We start from the raw sequence: 19,753 nt of genomic DNA, 5'->3' as shown, positions 1-19,753 counted from the left end.
CAACTTTCTCCCCTCCCCATAAACAAACACCCCCGCCAGATCATTACAATACATCACTGGTATATACAGATGCACGAACTACTAAGTATCAGACTTTGGAGCCTATACATACCTAAGAATATGTACCCAAAAGTTTTCTTTATTTTACTGTCGTTTTGTGTAAAATCAGAGCAAGCAGTGATATTTTTAAAATGCATTTTTCAGGGTCAGAGTTTGCCTGTTTTCTGAGTTGTTTCCTGGCTGTCTTTATTTTGCTCAGTTCTTTTGCTTCCATTCAATACAGGAGCAGTTCAGAACATTCGCTCTTCATAGGGAGCTGAAGAAAAAAAAAACCCAAGATTTGTGTAGGTCCCGAACAGCTGGAACATTGTGTCTGTCTGTTGGTGGCCTGAAAATAGTGCAGGGACAACGGATTGGCCACTAGGGAGCAGGGGGAGGAGGAGAGGCTGCAGTTCCTCCAGTTTTTGTGCAGAGTTCTGGACGCCACCTCTCATCCAGGATCCCAGCACTGCCAGCCCCGTGTCCAGGGCTCTGTCCTTAGCCCTGCATAAGGGGCCTCAGCTGCTGCTGGACCCACACCCTGGGATCTGATTTTGTTCCTGCAGGTTACCCCAGCTTCAGGACTCCTACCCAGGACTCTGTTCCTGGCCTCGCATCTGGTATGCTGCACATGGGGGCCCAACTCTTGTCAGCCCTGTTCCTAGGCTCTGCTTCTGGCTGCCAACCAGCTCGGAGCCTAGGACTTTGTTTATGGCCCTGTATCTGGAGTCTCAGCCCCAGTCTTGACTCCCATCACTCTATCCATATTCCTCCCTGAGTCACAGCTAGTCCTGGTCCCAACTCGGAGGGATGGGTGGCAGAGACAGGAGGAAGGAGGGTGAGGTAAAAAGTTTAGGGTAGGAATCACTGGCTTTCAGCAGATCCGCTGTAAATAATGTTCCAGTGCCACTACCCTGGTGTAAAAGTAATACTGGCAGGCGGAACTGAACCTGGGACCTCTGGAGCTTAGTGCATGAGCCTCTACAGCATGAGCTAAAAGCCAGCTGGCTGTTAGCTAAGGCTGTAGAGTAGACTAATTATTCTCTCTGTAAGTGGTCCAGTGCCACTAGGTGGGGCAGTACACCATGCCCAGTAGGTGTGTGGGTTGCATAAGCAAGTGCAAGTCTATCAAAGTCAGTAGTCACACCTGCTTGTACTAGAACAGTATTCTGAGAAAGGTGTGTACCACCTGCCTGTGGCTCCAACTCAGGCCCATAGTCAAGACCCTTGTAGTTCAAGGATAGCTAGTCCTTTCAGATGTGCCAACAGGGAGTCCCTCCTGGCCGCAATAGGACTGTGCTAGTAAGCTCTTGCCTATCTCACAGGCAGCCCATGTGATCCTGTGACTCAGCATCAGTGTCATTACCTCTTTTCTTTGCGTGCTGGGAAATGCATCTCTTACTGTGTGTGACAGGCTGCAACGATAGACTCCAAGTCAGGCAACATGCACAGCACTCTTTCCTCAGCAGGCAACCAGGTTAAATGTTAGAGCAGAAGCTGGGATGTTAGTGATGGCAAAGGTCCCAAAGGAATTACTTATCAAGGCTTAACACAACACATAGAGGCCTGAATCTTTCAGAACAGTACAAATCAGATTGTAGAAACTAACCTACCAAAGCCCTACGCTGGACGGGTGGAGACCTTGTCATGTTCTTTTTGAAACTCTGCCTTTCACTCAGGAGCCTGGTAAAACTGGAACACTGCAAAGGATGAAGCTGATCTGAAGAAATTACAAGAGAAGAAGGCCTCGGAGCCCCATATGATACACAAAGGTTATTCATTTTTGGGGGAAATGGCCTGCTGATAGAGGAAAAGTAAGAGGCAAAAAACCCAAAGCCCTGCCTGGAAACAATTCAGATGTCTATAACAGTTCTGCACTGTGGAGCAACCTCTGCCACAGCCTGTTGCCTAGACATCTTCAAACATTCTGTCCTCCATGCACTGAGCTATTGGGAGCCACTGTGAAGTGTGCCCGGGCTGTGCACACCCTGCATAATCTCCCTGCATCTTGCCCCAGCTGACCTGCAGAATTGCACCAGTCACACTGGCTATCCCCTCACAGAGTCAACGAGTTGTCAGGTTTCTCCTACCTGTGGAAGGTGGGGACAGAATCTGCCATTCACTGAAGCCAGTGGGCGATTTATATGAGGCCTGAGAAACAAATACTTAGGGTGAAACACTGACGTTCTATCACATGACCAGCATGGCAGAGAAAGGACACATGGCATTAGAGGGGGAGTTGTAGGCTGCAGCCACCACTTAGCCTATATCTGCAGTTGCTGACTACACGCTGAGCCCAGAGGATGGCAGTTGTACATGCCTGGATTTCATATGTTGGGAATGCAATTTCCTCTCCTTTGCCTCACTCTGCTTCAGCACAATGTTGTTCTTAAAGCAAAGATCTTTAACTTGGGTTTGATCCATGTCTCAGGATTTGGCCCTAAATCAATGTAACGGATTCACCTATGTAGGTGAGAACTCAATAATTTTAAATAAATCAATCAGAATCAGAGAATGGGAATAAATGGTAGAGCATATTCCAAATGTCAAAATTCATCCCCCAAATACTTCTGAGCAGGAAGCAGACATTAACTCTCCAAGACATGAAGGCAGCAGTATCATAACTGTAATGACCAATCTAACTTTGAGTGCTTGATGACACTTAATCATAATGAAATGTTAGACATGTGTCCTCCAATCATAGATTCTTTACACTCTTACACTATGCCTGCCCTTCTTTCTTCCTAAAACAAATAATCTCTCAGTCTCTTTGTAAACCACCAGTGACGCTTAGTATTCTGATCACTGCAGGCAAGTCCACCTGGCATATAGTGTTTTAAATCCAAACAGTGTTATGGCGATGCATTTTCACGAGCTTCATAGAACACCACAATAGCTCTGTTCAATAAGAAGTAAATCTACATTCCAATCCTAAACTGATCAGGTTCATACATACATATATAAGACTTTTATGCATCTTTAAACTACATCTGTCAAAACGTGGTAACTAAACAATGGGATACTTAAAACTCTGCAATATCAAAGAAGTCTTTTTCTTCCTATTTCACTGGTTACAAACCTTTTTGGTTTTAAATGATGACAAAGAGTCTTTGAAAAAGTCCCCACTGTCGGCTAATGTCTGGAAAACACAATTCATCCTAGACAGTGTATCAACGTGCCATTTAACACAAGACGACTATAAAGTAGATTGAAACACATGGGATCCAAGGGTGTCAGACACCTTGACAACACCCACAAATGGCTGATTTTTTTATCTCCCCCTCAGGAGGATTTTATTCTATTTTCTACTTTGTTGCCCTCATTCCTAGAAGTTCTGTTATGCCTTGCTATGGAGGAAATCTGACACACAGATATTAGAATTTCCCCAATTTAAGAGATATGGGAGGATGATTCCCAATGAAGCCAACCAAAAACTGTCCAGACACAAACATTTTCAAGAAAAAAAGATAATCAGCATGAGACATCCTTTCCAAAGCCCACTGGAGTCAATGGAGTCTTTTGCATCGACTGCAATTAGGTGGATGTCCTTAATGACCATTTTTACTATTTTTCCCTCCCCGTTTTCCAATAGCTCCATTTTTAATGAGAGAATAACTAGAATCCAGGTCTGGCTAAACCTGCCAGATCAAAATGATGTATTTACTTTATAATAAAGGACTTCTTATTTTGTCATTCTATAGTGCAGGGTCAGCAACCTTTCAGAAGTGGTGTGCCAAGATTTAACTTACTCACCTGTATGTACAGATCCGAGTGCTGGTGATACTTTAATAGTCCTACTTACAGCAGCTTCATTAATAAATAAATTAAGATGCAGATCTTACCGGTTAGTGAGATCCTTGGCCTTGCTTTGCCTTGCTGAGTTCTCCAATCTTGGGCTTGTAGTTTGATACTTTAAGCAGCACATAAGCCTCTGAGTGTTCAGTCAGACACCCCAATAAACTGTCCCCTGCTTCCACCTTACCACACAGATGCCAGCACCCACCCACCCACCCTCTTCCCTCCCCTCCCCCCCGTGGAATCTGCTCCCCCCAGCCCCCACCTGGGCTGGGATACAATCCTGCTTCCCAAAGTAGCAGGCACTAGCAGTCTGTCCTGTCCTAGCTCACAGCTAAAGCACAAACAGATTATCCACCCCTCCCCACCTCGCAGCATAGACAAACTACCTCCCCCCCAATCCCAGCACCCACTCATCTCCTCTTTCCCCCACCCATCCCATGCAGTCACACACGTGGTGCCCCCATCCCCAGCTGGGTTGCCTCACTACCATGGCTCCATTACTGGAGGAGCAGCCAGACAGCCCAAGCTCCAGTCCCAGCCGCACAGGAGCAGCCTCCTGCCCAGATCTCGACCGTGCTACCGTAGAAGCAGCCCACGCGGTCCTGCCCAACCTGCCAGTAAAAATCGGCTTGTGTGCCACTTGGGGCTTGCCAACCCCTCCTATAGTATGACACTTAACTCCGATCCTCACTATATTGCCCTGCTTATCCTGACTTTTGGTGTTGCTGTATCTCTTCATTAGCCTGTCTAGTTTAGCGTTAAGTGCAGTACAGAATAACTACTTGAGTGATTTATAAAGCTGTCTAACTTGCTTTCTTCCTAGCATACCTCGCCTATCTGTTTCTTGTATCACAATATCTTATCTCTTATTTAGCTATTTATCAAATGGTTACAATAATCTCTCTCACACATTACTGACATGTAGTGTGCCATGCTGGCTATACAGCCAAATACATTACTTTATTACACACTGACTCTTTAATGCCACGATGTCGACAAAAACAAAAACTCAACGATGGCTTAGCCACTGATGTGCTGATACCACAACCTATCATATAACCAGTGTTGTCAGATTGTCCTCACCGTCAATCTCTCTGTTGTCTCTTATCTTAACTTGAGATATTAAGTGGTTTGGGATAGGGGCCATCTGTTTGTTCTGTGTTTGTACAACTTCTGCTTCAATAGAGTCCCGGTATAGCCCTAGGGCTCCTAGGTGCTAGAGTCACACAAACAAGCAATAAATAATAATAATCCTTCATCTTTTCCCATAGATGCAAAGTTCACTTTTATCCTACAACTTCCTTTATAAGTTGCATATAGACCACGTCATCTTAATATTTTGTTGCCGTATGTCAGAATTTCCAGTTAAAACCCAACAGCAAGAATTGTCAGTAAGGCCCTGTTCACGTACCTTGCCCCAGACAGAGAGAGGCATGTCTAGTGAGACAAATGTTGGCCTAGTGATGGGAACAGTGACCTGAGTGACAGGAACTCCCACTCCTTGCTTTGACACTGACCCCTTCTGTGGCTGTGATCTCTTTCCTTTGCTTTCCTCATCTGTAAAATGGGGATATTAGCACTTCTCTCTCTCACACAAAGCTGTTGTTTCATTCATGTCTGTAAAGCACTTCGAAGAGAAGTGCTTATTATTATCACTATTGCCAGTTCCTATTTCTGGTAATTTTCCTACCTATATTATATTCTACACTAGTCAATTACAGATTTGCATTGTTTGTGGTGCTCTTTTGCTTGTTAATGTCAGTTTTAGCAAGGAAGTCAAGAGCAGAAATGTGAGGAAAAATATTGGTGGCTGATGTATGAATAAAAAATTAAAGCAAAAAGTCCTCTAGGGAAAAAAATGTCTTTCTATATTTTTTTGGAAAGAAACCTTCAGAGGTAGTTGTTCAATACAATATCTTTTAGGCTTTTAATATGTGAAGCATATTCACTGGGGCACAGGGTGACAGAGAAGCTGAAATGCACTCTTCAACCTTATATTTTATTATAAAAAGAAGCTTTATAAAACTAACATCCATTTGGCCACTTGTTCTCATTAACAGATTACATAGTACTTTTTTGAAATGGAAAGGTGTTAGTCCTACTGTCCTGGATAAAAGCTAACACATGTAAATATAATCAGACTGGCTAATGCCCTTTGCTGTTTCAATGCTTTTTATCTATATATAACTCTTGTGTCAGGAGCTGCCATATCAGATCAGACCAGTGGTCCCTCTAGTCTAGTTTGCTGTCTCCAGTGGCTGGTACCAGATGCCTCAGAGGAAGATGCAAAAATCTACATGGTGGACAGATATAAAATAACTTACTCATAGGAGAAATTTCCCTCCTCACCCTTCTCCATCACCAAATGATTTATGACCTGAAGCCAGGGACTTTCTCTCCCTTCAATTTAAGGTATTTATAATAAATAACCCTATGAATTTAATGGCAGATATTCTTATTTTCCACATAAATAATATCATTCTTCAGCTTTTGGACACAATATCTTTAGGCAGTGAGTTCTACTAGGTAATTATGCACTGTGTAACTAATTATTTCCTTTTATAGATTTGAGAATTTTTGCTTTTTTAAACTTCATTTAACATTCCCATGTTTTTATATTGTGAAACAGGATTGGAGCAAGCCTGATTTATCTTTTCCCATGTATCAGTTTCTCTCAAGTCTCTTTCTAAGCTACTTGAAAGATGTAAATTACATTAATTCTCTCTTTAAGGCCCCTGCCCCTGCAACACAACATTGACACAAACATGCATCATTAAGGACTCACCCATCCCCTAACATATTACATAATTTATGGACAGCCTCTTCCGCCCATGTACAAGGCTTATTTGCAGTCTTCATGCTCAACGTATTAAATTCACTAGCCTAATTAAAATGAAAACCTGTCTTGGATCCACAAGGGCAGATTTCCGGAGCTAAATCTCATTACTGAGTGGTTGAGATTAGAGGGGTGGCAGAAGAATAGACAAAGAATTTCAGTCAGGAAAGTTGTATCAAAGCAAAAATCATACAAGATCTGGGGAGTGTGTACGGGGTGGGGTGGAGAGGGGGAATATGCAGAGCTCATCATCTATGTTTTATTAGGACCCGGGGATCTAAATCTCTATAATGTGGGTCCAGAGTAGAAGCAGAGATACTGAACATAAAATGAATGTCAGTTGGGGGAAAGATCTTGAGCAAAGGGACAAAAGGCCTGGGAAATCTAGAAATACCATGGAGTACAGAAGAAGAGAATACATTTCCTAAGGCCGGGAATTATAGTGGATCCCAGGGAGAACCCTATCAGGCTGCAAGAATGTCTTTGGGTCCTACTAAGAAGCATGTGGCTGCTCAAGGCAAACCCTTCCCTGGAGAAGAATATATTTCGTGGAGCAGATTCTGTCAGCCTCATACCTGCTCATGGCAATATAAATCAAAACCAGAATCTGGCCTAATACTGCATTGGGTTATCCCATAAAGAAAGGCATTGCTGAATGATGAATATCACTGTATCTCTATGATGAATGCAAATTGACTGTGGTGCCTAAAATGGGAAACAAACCAAGTCAAAGCAATTTCAGACTATCAGAACCCACACCAAGCTAAGGTGTCAAAAACTAATGTCTAAAACTAGAATAAAAAAGAATGTTCCCACTCCCACCTCCCCTTCCCCTGACTCATTAAGGACCAAATCATCATGCAGTCTTGATGGTGTTAAAGGAAATTTATTATAAATCTGATGTTGGTTCAAACATACCTTATATTGGACTGTCCCTGCAGTACTTTCTTAACAATCTTGGGTAACTGCAGGAGGCTGGAGAAAGGACAGTAATTAGCAAAGATGCCCTCTGGTGAACTTAATTTCAATAACAGGAGGATGGGAGGTTAGCCCGGCTGATTTGCTGACAGAAAGATTAATCAGAATGTATTAAGATACTAAAGGAAATGGCCTCCCACAGTTGCAGCAGGCCAAGGATTGAAATGAGGAACGGATGACAAAACCTTCAAGACTGTCTCATTTAAATCCTCAAGAGAAAGCACACAAAAAGCTACCTGAACCCAGGGAAACTGAATGACCAGAGTGACGTGGCCTGACAGATATAAGAGCAGGGGTCAGTACTGAATAAGGAGTCAATTGGAGAAATACCAGGCTGTAATATCTTCTATTTTATCTGCAACATAACAGCATTAGGATGCTCCAGATACAGCAAGTGACCCAGTAGAGGGATACAAAAGAGCATTATTAAGTTTGGAGTAAGGAGGCAGAATAATTTCTCCTTTTCAAAATCAAATTCAAGTAGAAGCAGCCATAGCCAAAGCCACTTTATATAAATTAACATGATTCTTCCATATATCAAAATGAATGGCTAGGCCAGAGGTCTTTTGCCGTCTGCAATTTTCTCTCAGCTGCTGTCCCTCGGCTCCTCTGTGTAGCAGCATAAGATCAAATGCAATAGAATGAGTGTATATCAGGGTTAGATCATTTGTGATATTTACCAGATGCCTTGTGCCTCCTCCTATATGGAGAAAGTAAACAGCTTGATCAGCTCAATCCAAGCTAGGAGCAGCACAGGACTAGGATGGGGGAAAAAGAGGCTTTAAACCAACTTAGTTCTCACCTGATCTTGGAGCTGTTCCAAGCGACCATCTGGAGATTACCCTGTGAATTTCTGCATTTTTTTCTGAGCAGGCAGGACAGGTGGTGGAGGAGCTGTATGGCTGCTGAGTGCCACTGAAGGATTATCACACAAAAGGGAGAATCCTCAGGGATCCAGATCTGTGACCTTTATGGTTCCTTTGCCCACCTGGAGCAGCATGCCTGATCTGCTGCATCTATTCCACCTGTCTCTGATTTAAAGCCGCTGGCTGCAACTTTGTGATCAATTTTACCAATGCCTTGAGGGACAACTCCAACTGCACCTCAACAAACAATACAGCAAGGCCAAAAATGATGTTGCCAACAAGCCACTCCAATAAAACCAGCAAAAACACACAGGCCTTGTAGTAAATGTACAGTATGTCAGTTAGCAGCTGATGATGCCCATGACAGTGTGGAGAAGGGAAAAGGCCCCAGTGGACTGACCTGTTTACTGTAACATGGAAATTCCTTCTCCATGCCTGTTACAGGGTATGCCTAAGTGGACCACAATGAAGCAGATTAACTACCAAACTCTGTATGCTGCTCAGAAATACACATTAGGGAAGGCAGGAAGATCTGTTGCTAGTATGGGAAAGCATGTGCACCTACCCCCTGCTCACTGCCCTTTCTTTCAGGATGACTTGCCCTTCTCTAACACCTGTGATCAAAGGAACCAGCCTCCATGAATTAAGCCTCACAACCGTCTTGTGAGGCACAAGGGATCAATGTCCCCATTTTACAGAGGAGGCTCAGAAGTTAAGGGCCCGATTTTCAGAAGTGCTGAGTGTGTATAGCTCTCATTGACATTTGATGGAATTCTGAAAATTCAAGCCTGTGATGATTTGCTAGCGGTCTCAGTGGACATCCATGGCAATGCTGGGATTGGAGTTCAGATCTGATATGTGTTTATCTCTGAGTGTTTCCAGTAGAACATGAAACCACATGAAACTTGCCTGATTCCAGGTTTTGCTACAAACTCTAAACTCAGACAGACATTTTCAAATGATCATCTACCATGAAGTGGTTGAGTGAACTTGACCCAATCTCTAGGGCTGTGTCTAGACTGGCAAGTTTTTCCACAAAATCATCTGCTTTTGCGGAAAAACTTGCCAGCTGTCTACACTGGCCACTTGAATTTCCAGAAAAGCACTGACGATCTCATGTAAGATCGTCAGTGCTTTTCCGGAAATACTATGCTGCTCCCGTTTGGGCAAAAGTCTTTTTCCGAAAGATTTTTGCGCAAAAGGGCCAGTGTAGACAGCACAGTACTGTTTTCCGCAAAAAAGCCCTGATCGCGAAAATGGCGATCGGGGCTTTTTTGCGGAAAACCGTGTCTAGATTGGCCACGGACGCTTTTCCGCAAAAAGTGCTTTTGCGGAAAAGCATCCTGCCAATCTAGACGTGCTTTTCCGAAAATGCTTTTAACGGAAAAGTTTTCCGTTAAAAGCATTTTCGGAAAATCATGCCAGTGTAGGCGTAGCCCAATAGTATGTTCAAGTGAAGGGAATTCTGCCTCAAAACATGTAACATCACAAACAATCTAGCCCATTGTTCTAACCACAAGATCAACCTTCCTTCATGCTCCACCCTCATGCTGCAGCAACCAACAGCTTTCAGATCTGCTTGTCACCAGCCACAGTGCATTCATGAAAACTACATCTGTCTGACTGCTGTGGAAATGCAGATCCCCTTATCCTAACATCTACAGTGGGGGACACTGAAACATCTCTTTTAAAAAAATCCCACCATCCCTTGCTTTACAGATGGAGGCCAATTAGGGTCATTTAATTTAGACAACAGGAATAGGGGCAAAGAAGCAATTCTGAGATATAATCTGAAAGCAATGATCAGGTACTTAGATGGCTATCTGAGACTAGAAATCATCAATCCAATGGTGAGAATGGCAGAATTGAGATCAGCATGCAGTGATCAGCAAGTGTTAACAACTGAGCAGTCAACTTCAAGGGGTGCCAATCAAATGGGGAAAAATAAAGAGTATGTCCTGACTGCAGAGTGGAGAAAATGAACATGCTTGATAAGTTTAAGTGATTGCAATATTATTAGAGAGGTCTTCACATTGAATATTCACCATGTGCCTTATGCAGGGCTTAAAGTGGTCCTGAGAAGTTTTTCATTGCCCAGCAGTAGAATGTTATTAATTCATAATCAAATTTTAGGATCAGACAGCTTGTTTAAATGCACTTAAAATTCCCTCTTGCCACTGACCTAGCTAGTTCAAACTCACATCAATTGTCTGGTTTGCTTGTTTGGGTTTGCAGTCCTGGGACACCCAGTTCAGTTTAAAGCATTTGCATTAAGCACATATGGTCTATATTTCATAGTCTACTGAAGTCAATAGGAGCCTTAATTTCAATGAGCCTCGGATCAGATTTTTTTTTAAAAACAAGAGCCTTTTATTAACATCTCAGAACTCCTCTGATTCTTCTAAACAATCAAAATTACTGAAATGTACTAAACATAGTGCAAACATAATTGAGCCAGATTCATCTCTAGTGTAAGCACAGAGAAGCCAGCTGCAGCACCACTTTGGCTTGTTGGTTACAATCATGCTGCCAATATTCACCTATAAAAACTCTCATGCTCTTCTCATTCCCAACTGTGATTTGATTCCTGTAATGTGATGAATTCCTATCAAGAGAAATTGTCTTATTTTGAGGAATGTTCCCCGTGGAACATACTACCACATGAAACTTGCATGGTTGCAGGTTTTGTTATGAACTCTAAATTCAGAAAAATGTTTTTGAGTGATTCTCTGCCATGAACCAGTTGCATAAACCTGGCCCAATTTATAACTGTGGGTTCAAATCACCTGCACAGAATGCACCTCTGTCTCAAAACCAAATGACAGTTCTCTTTTTAGTTTTTATGTTCAAATCTAAAACACTGAGGCTATGTCTACACTGCAGGCTTCTTGCGCAAGAACCATTTTGTGCAAGAACTCTTGTGCAAAAGGTCTTGTGCAAGAACGAGTCCACACTGGTCAAAGCTCATCGCAAAAGCCATGCGCTTTTGCACAAAAGAGTGTCCACACTGGCGGGACGCTCTTGTGCAAAGACTTCCCCCTGGAACTACTTTGGAGAGGGCAAAAGGGCACCAGGGCTTTCCGGGGGTGGAGTCTGGAGGTCCTTTGAGACCCGTGCTTAAAGGGATCTTCCTGGACAGCCGTTTCTCGCCTCCTGCGTGCTTTGGACCTCTTGTAGGAGCTGAAAGCTGTAGCAGTGCTAGTTGTGGTTGCCTTCTGCCCCACTGGACACCACAGCTTATGCCCTAGTGCCTTTTGTGCATTTTGCCTTCTCCTTGATGTACCATGGAGCCAGGGGTGGCCCTGTGCCTGCTCTGGCCTCACATGGCCATTTTGGAGTGCCTGCAGCTGCTGCCGCACTACTCCTGCAAGAGCTCGACATCGAGCTCATTCTGGACTCCCTCTCCCCGGATGTTTATCATTACCCAGGGAAACGTATATCATTTCCCTGTGGCATCCCCACCCGACCGTGGAGAGGTGATATTGGAGACTGGATGCCAGTACCAACTGGTGGGACCGGCTGGTCCTGGAGCAATGGGACGGCCAGCAGTGGCTCCGGAACTTCAGGGTATGACAGTAGATGTTCCTGGAGCTGTGTGCCTGGTTCGCCCCTGCACTCCTGAGACGTACCACCCAGCTGCGGCCCGCCATTCCAGTCAACAAGAGGGTCGCCATAGCCCTATGGAAGCTGGCCACCCCAGACAGCTACCACTCAGTGGCACACCAGTTTGGGGTGGGCAGGTCCACAGTTGGTGCTGTGTTGATGCAGGTAAGTCCCGGGGGGGGGGGAGGGGGTGTGCTGCACTCCCTGCCCATGTGAAGGGAAGACTCCAGGCTGGGGGGGGGGGGGGAGAAGTGAGGGAAGCCCTGTTACCCAGGGGCTTGTGCCATCCATCCCTCACACAGGCCTGCTGGTATGGGGGGGGGGGGGGCTCTGGGGCAAGGGAGCTCTGGTGTGTTTGGGGTCAGAGGGCATCACAGGGCGGCAGGCACCCCTCCCAAGGGCTCATGCACCTACCCTGCCTCATTCGGTGCATTCCCTGACCTTCTGCAGTTTGTCTGTGCCATCAATGACATCCTGCTCCAGAGGGTCATCCGCCTGCGGGACATGGACGCAACAGTGGCTGGCTTCACTGCACTGGGGTCCCCAACTGCGGGGGAGCCGTGGATGGGACCCACATCCCCATCCATGTCCCAGAACATCGGGTGGCCCATTTCATAAACCGAAGTGGTACTTCTCCGTGGTGCTCCAGGCCCTCGTGGAACACCATGGCCGCTTCACAGACATTTATGTGGGGTGGTCCAGCAGGGCACATGACGTCCGCGTCCTCTGTAACTCCAGCCTGTATTGCAGGATGGAGAAGGGTACTTTCTTCCTCCAGCGGGAATTTACAGTTGGGGACATCCACATACCTCTCTGCATTGTGGGGGACGCGGCCTACCCCCTCATGCGCTGGTTGATGAGGCCATACACCGGACAGATGGATCCCGGCTGGGAACGTTTCAATCAGCACCTGAACCAGGCCCGCAACCAGACTGTGTGCACCTTTGGATGGCAGAAGGCGCGCTTCCATTGTCTGCTCACCCCTCTCAAGATGGGCAGGTCACCCTCCTCCTCTGCGTCAGGTGGCCTGGTCACTGGGGGGCACAGGCCGGTGTCCACTGGCACCGAGGGTCCTGGGACTGCTGTCCGGCCAAGGATGGCATGGAGGCGGTCGTAGTGGGGGCAGGTGTTGGCTCCTGTCCCCTCGCCCTTGGTGGCCCAGACATAGCCTAGGCGCAGCTCCTTCATCTTGGCCCAGACCTGTTCAAGGGTCCGGGCCAGATGTCCTTGGTGTGAGAGTGCCTGGGCCATGAGGCTGAAAATTTCCACGTTGTGGTGATGGGCACAGGGGTCATGGAGGGCTTCCTCTTCTGCCCACAGGACCAACAGGGCCTCCACCTCAGCCTGGGACCAGCAATGGGCACGTCGCTTGGTGCCCCTCCGGGCCTGCTGGGAACCCTAGGGTGGTTCACGGGGTGCCTGTGGAGCAGACATCTGGGCTCCTGGGTGTAGCAGGGCAGAGCCGCATGGTGGAGCTGCTGGCTGAGCTGCTGCTGCCATCTGACATCTGCAGGCTGCATGTGGCTCTAAGGGGGGGTCTGGCAACCAGGAAGTAAGGAGCTGTGAGTGTGGGTACGGAGCATCCAAGCGGCCACTTGGGTTTTTTCCTGTTCTTGCCCAGAAACTCTTGGCTGCCTGTCTACACTGGCCTCTTGCGCAAGAACACTGCGCAAGAAGGCTTCTTCCTCATACGGAGCATCAGCGCTCTTGCGCAAGCAGCCCTGTTTTCCGACGCTGCACTGTACATTTACTTGCACAAGAATGCGTGTGTAGTGTAGACACTCGGCAAGTTTTTGCGCAAGAACAGCCATTCTTGCACAAGAAGCCTGCAATGTAGACATAGCCTGGCTGTAGCCCAATGATTTTTAAGGGCACCATAGAAAATGTTAACCCTGACTCCTGTTAGGGCTGAGGACAGACTTTGCTGGGTTTGGGGTGAGGAAGCACTGGGCCCCCAGAAGGGAGGGTCCTTGGGTGGAAGGAGTGGGGATTGAGGCTAGCCTCTCACAGTCAGCCTCTCAATGCCAACAAACAAGCACCTACAGGGCTCTGGCAGTGATTTAAAAGGTCCCAGGCTCCAGCTGCTGCTGCAGCCAAGGTAGCAAAAGCAGCAGTAGCAGCCAGGAGCCCCAGGACCTTTTAAATACCTGGGCCCTGTGGGTGGCTGCCTCCTTTAAATCCCTGGCCCCTGTAAGCAGCCCTGGCTCCTGTGATGTGAAGCATGTAGTTTACACTGTTTTTCTTGTAACATCTTGTTCTGTCCCCGTGAATCTTCTATACTTAGGGCTGTCAGAAGCACAGTAAGTATTCTGATGTTGACACTGTATTCTCCAAACACTCTTACATGGAATTTAATGAGGGTTACCATATTTGAACTTTCAGGAGTGTCCTCTTTTTTGAGAGGGAGTGTATCTGTATCAGTATCTACCAACTCACGTTGTATGAATGTATTATATAATATATACCATATAACACATAACACCTGAATACAATGTGATGACTCCAGAAATATCTTAAGCATTTAGGAAGTTCTGTTGAATCGCAACTACAAACATACTTAGTAATGTTTAAGGAACAGGAGGAAAATGTTCAAAAAATAAAGAAAGAACTCATGGAAATTTGAGACTATTTCAGTCTACAGTAAGTAATAAGTGCAACTCACTAACACCTTTATCTGCACTACAAAGAGCAGACAAAGTCAAATTTAACACAGAAAGCTACAACACAAGCACAACTATCACCTTTAATGATCCATTTCTCAGTCAATGTCCAAATCCATAAAGTATATTTGAATTTGCAGTCAGCTCTAATTAACACAATTTTGGAGACAGATCCAGCATGTAATTCTCTCTCTCTCTCCTCTCCTCCCCCACATTTGCTTTCTGTCAGTCCTTTTCTGTAACTTTATTTTTATCCAGCATACTCTGAGGCCCAAGTCACTGGTGTCCCACTGCTATGCTGTGGACCACTATTAAGGGATTCAGTTTATAGCAGTCTTCATATTGTTTTCATCTACACCACAAGATTTGCCCAGTGCAGAAACAGGTGAGAATAAACTGAGCACAAAGGTCATCAAAAGTCACCTTTTGTTCCCCATATCATTTGTCTGCTGCTGATCACAGATTGGTTAGACTAAAAAATCTGGTCCCGTCATTTTGAATCTCCCTTTTTTATTTTTTTTCAGATTCTCCAGACAAATTATATCTTGTCATGAGATGCTGCCTCTGATGATTTGGGGGTCCTGGACTTTTTTGCGGGGGATGGAGGGAGCTGGCTGTGGGTGTGTTGAAAGCTAGAGTCATAAGAAACTAACAACATCCTTAATTATGGAGCAGCTACCCCTGCTCTACATTACATAGTTTTAACTTGCTCATCTGAAATGCATTCAGCTTTCAGCACAAACATTAGATTCAATTACCATTTTATTCCCCAAATATGGTAATATTGGCAGCCAGCAAAAGCCAGTACAAGTCTTACTTGAGCACACTATTTCAACAGCTCTTGATTAATTCAGCAATGTATTTGTTTCCCTTCCCCATGCATTACAAAATTTGCTATCGCTCTCCTATTTATAAAGGTAAGATCTAAAGAAGCAGAGAATGAGAAGCTTATGTACAAAATTATCTTTTCATTATAATCTCAAGATATTAAGAAGTAAATTTCCAATGCAGTGAGTTACACACCCAACTCTAGTTATTATGTGTTATATGTCCCTCTGCACCAAGCTGAAAATTTGCCCCTAAGCATTTTTGGATTTTTATCTAGCAAAGTGCCAGAATACTAAATAGATTTTTATGAAATTGCACTCAATGGTAAAAATACACCATCTGATCTCCATAGAGTGTATAAACCTGCGACATACAAACCAGCTTTAGCACCACATAACATCGTAATTCACTTTAATGTTCACAGCCTACCAATGAATTGCTCAGTTCCAAGGCTGTTAGTTAAAATTCCCAGTAAAGTCTACATAAAAATGATAGGATTGGGCCCTGACAGGGTATTTAGGGTGTTCTAATAAATAAGGATTTCATTCCTTCTATAAAACACAAGCTGGTTTACCTGCTTGAGGTCTCTCTTTTTTCACAGCACTCCAGATAGATATCTAAGCCTATTGTTTCCAGAGTTTAGCCAGGGAATCACAGATTGGTGCTCTTGGTTGCACTCAATTAAAAGAGCCATGGCTGGGTTAACCTCTCTTGATGGAAAGGGCTTTTATTCTACTGGAATCTGAGTGCTGGTGAAGGTTACACTTGTATGCATGAGGGCAGCTCCAAAATTTTCCATCAAAACTTTTTTGTGGTTGTTGGGTTAATTGTGGTTTTGACAAATGATAAGTGTCTGTAAGTATCTGTTTTCCCGGAAGAGTTTTGATTTTGCACCTGACAACATTTTGGTTTTCAGCAGTTGTGCTCTCAAAATTGTTCAGGCTTGGGGTTCTCAATCTTTTGAGGAAGAGTCAAAGGCTGTGTCTAGACTGGCCAGTTTTTCTGGAAAATCAGCCACTTTTCCAGAAAAACTTGCCAGCTGTCTACACTGGCCGCTTGAATTTCCGCAAAAGCACTGACGATCTCATGTAAGATTGTCAGTATTCTTGCGGAAATACTATGCTGCTCCTGTTTGGGCAAAAGTCCTTTTGCGCAAAACTTTTGTGCAAAAGGGCCAGTGTAGACAGCCCAGATTTGTTTTCCGCAAAAAAGCCCCGATCGCGAAAATGGCGATCGGGGCTTTTTTGCGGAAAAGCGCGTCTAGATTGGCATGGATGCTTTTCCGCAAAAAGTGATTTTGCGGAAGAGCGTCCGTGCCAATCTAGACGCTCTGTTCTGAAAATGCTTTTAACAGAAAACTTTTCCATTAAAAGCATTTCCGGAAAATCATGCCAGTCTAGACGTAGCCAAAATGTTCAGTGGGGACAAGGGATCAACAGGATTGTTGGGCCACTGGGCAAGGTAGGAGGGGGCCTCAGGGGGAACGGGTGGAGTTGGTGCAGCTGCCCTCACCGCCACCTGGAGTGTGCTGCCCCAGGACTCCCTCCTGCAGGCAACCCTCAGAGCCACTCAGAGTGTGCTGCCAAGCACTCCAGTGGTGATTTAAAGCAGTGGTTCCCAACCTTTTTTATACCACAGACCAGAAAACCCATTCACAAACTTTTGGTGTCCTAGTAATTTTTTATTTGCATATATGAATATTCACTATGGTAATTAATTTTAAGAGGTCATGTGTTATTTTACATTGCATCTCTACGCACATGATACACGTTGTAATGGATCAGAGTTTGCCAATATCTACAACACTAAAAAAAAAATTCACAGAAAGAATTCCCCTCTGGCTGCTGGGTGGGGCAGCCCTCCCACAGGGGTGATAGGTACCTTTAGAGGGAGGGACGCAGGGAGAGGCACCCGCACTGGCAGTGGCATGTGGGGAACTCCATTTAGCAACTGAAATTTTGTCAGGGGCATAGGTGGTGGTGCCCCCAAGTGCTACCACCAGTCACCTCTGCCCTCCCACCTTCCTGTGCCATGGGGTGGGGGAGCTGCCATTGTATCTTCCCCATCTCCTTCTGTACAACCCCTGTGCTGTCTCTCTCCCTTCCCCAGCCAGGCTGCTCTTGCATAGTCTCCCCCCAGCCTCTCCTCCCAGCATCTCCCCTTTCCCTCCTTGTGACACCCCCCCCCTCAGAGTTTCCCTCCATTGCACCCTGCTCCCTTCTGCCTGTAAGTCTCCCCTGAACCCTCCCAACCTTGCTTCAGCATCTCCTGCTACCACCTCACACATCCCTGATCCCCCTCACCCCTTTTATCTGCATCCGCCCCTCTTCAGCCCCCCTCCCGGCCTTCCCCAGGACTGGATCCTCCACCCCTACCCTGCACACACTGGGAGCTGGCAGCAGCTGCCCTGGGCAGGGATTGCAGCCAGCTCTGCTGGGTTAAACCCTCCCTCTGCAGCCCCGGGGCACAGGGGGCACCACTCCTGAGAGGAGAAGGAGGGTCTCTCTCACTCTGGGGGCAGGGGCTAGCCAGGCTGGAGGTGCTGCCTTGGGAGAGGCTCATGGGGAGTAGTGGGACTGGCCCTGCTCGAGATTCCCCCTCCTGACTGCAGCCTGGGTTCCAGGGACTCAGCAGCAGCCCCCACCAGGACTCAGGGATCTGGCCCCAAATTCACCACAGGCAGCGACTGCAAATCGCTTCATGCTGTGGGGGCCAAGCCCAGCACTGGCTTCCAGAGCACCTGCACGCTGCTCCTGCGTCCTAGCGAGCAACCTTCCACTCTGCAACCTCTGTGGCTGGGGGCTCTCCTGCCTCTGTGTTTGGGCAGCATCCCCTGCACGAAGGCAGTGTCATGCAGAGACGCCAGCACAGCATGAGACAATCCTGGGAAGAGAAGAAGGTGGGTTTCTGGGCAGACTGGGCCTTGCTGCAGATCCTGCCGAGCCAATCATGAAGGCATGGGCATGGCTTGGCAGCGTCCTGCGGCCCAGCAGCCAGCGGTTCATGGTCTGCTACTGGTCCGCAGACCGGCGGTTGGCAACCACTGATTTAAAGGACTTGGGGCTCCAGGCACTGGTGCTTCCACAGTAACGGCAGAGGCCAGGAGCCCCAGTTCCTTTTGAAACACCAGTCAATGAGGCTATTGCCCTCTTTGTCCCCCCGTCCCCTCGGCAGGCCAGAGGAGGGAAAACCTGCATTTTTCAAGCTGATTTACTATTTACTAACGAGCACCCCAAGAACGGAGACTTTCAGCAGTGTCTGCTACGAATGCTCAGGATATTGTATACCTCTGCGAGAGACAGCAGTGTGAGGCAATCCTCATAGCTGCTTTTTAAAATGGGTTGAACTGTAAATGGTAACATACAAGAAAAGCAGAGGCCGTCTATCTCAGTGTTTCTTAAACTGTGCTCCGTGGCACACTGGTGTGCCACGAAGCAGTCGGAGGAGAACAACAGAGTTCAAAATGTCCCCCCTTAAAGGCAATCTCTTTTGGGGAGGGGGGTCAATAACTTTTCCCCGCTCCCCCGCCTTCTTTTTTTGCTCAACAAAAAGTCTTTGTTGTTCCTTACAAAAAATATTTTGTTTGGTGTTTCTCGGTCTTAAAAAGTTTAAGAAACACTGATCTATCTGGTTCTGGCATCTTGTGTCTGTCTGCAAAACAAGCAGCTCACAGGCACAGGCTGCACAGCTTCCTTGCCTTCTATGCCCTTAACCTTGACCAAAGAGTATGTCTACATTTGATCTGGGAAGTGTGATTTACAGCACTGCTCAAGCTAGCATGGTAGAGACAGCAATGAAGCCAGAGTAGCCCAGGCTGCAGTGTGAGCTAGTCTCCTGCATAGGTGTCTAGGAGCCTGGGTATGTACACAGGTGCCACCTGTGCTACTGTGGACACACACTGGCTACGTCTACACTGGCCCCTTTTCCGGAAGGGGCATGTAAATTTCAGCAGTCGTCGTAGGGAAATCCGCGGGGGATTTAAATATCCCCCGCGGCATTTAAATAAAAATGTCCGCCGCTTTTTTCCGGCTTTTAAAAAAGCCGGAAAAGAGCGTCTAGACTGGCCCCGATCCTCCGGAAAAAGTGCCCTTTTCCGGAGGATCAGGGCCAGTCCAGACGCTCTTTTCCGGCTTTTTTAAAAGCTG

At 46.2% G+C, this 19,753-nt stretch overlaps 1 long non-coding RNA gene across 2 annotated transcripts; it reads right to left on the bottom strand.

Annotated features, from left to right (window-relative positions):
* Positions 1-5,862: 5,862 nt before the first annotated feature.
* LOC142831148 (uncharacterized) lies at positions 5,863-8,735 on the bottom strand. Of its 2 annotated transcripts, XR_012906811.1 has the most exons (4): positions 8,454-8,735; positions 8,332-8,351; positions 7,592-7,648; positions 5,863-6,130 (listed from the first exon to the last, which is right to left on the bottom strand). It is a non-coding gene; the product is annotated as an uncharacterized LOC142831148 (long non-coding RNA). The 2 variants fall into 2 exon arrangements; XR_012906812.1 differs by lacking the exon at positions 8,332-8,351.
* Positions 8,736-19,753: the final 11,018 nt, after the last annotated feature.

This window comes from Pelodiscus sinensis, chromosome 12 (genome assembly GCF_049634645.1).
Source record: "Pelodiscus sinensis isolate JC-2024 chromosome 12, ASM4963464v1, whole genome shotgun sequence".
Classification (NCBI taxonomy): domain Eukaryota; kingdom Metazoa; phylum Chordata; order Testudines; family Trionychidae; genus Pelodiscus; species Pelodiscus sinensis.
Note: the sequence above shows the minus strand (reverse complement) of the source record. Positions and strands in the feature narration are given on the sequence as shown.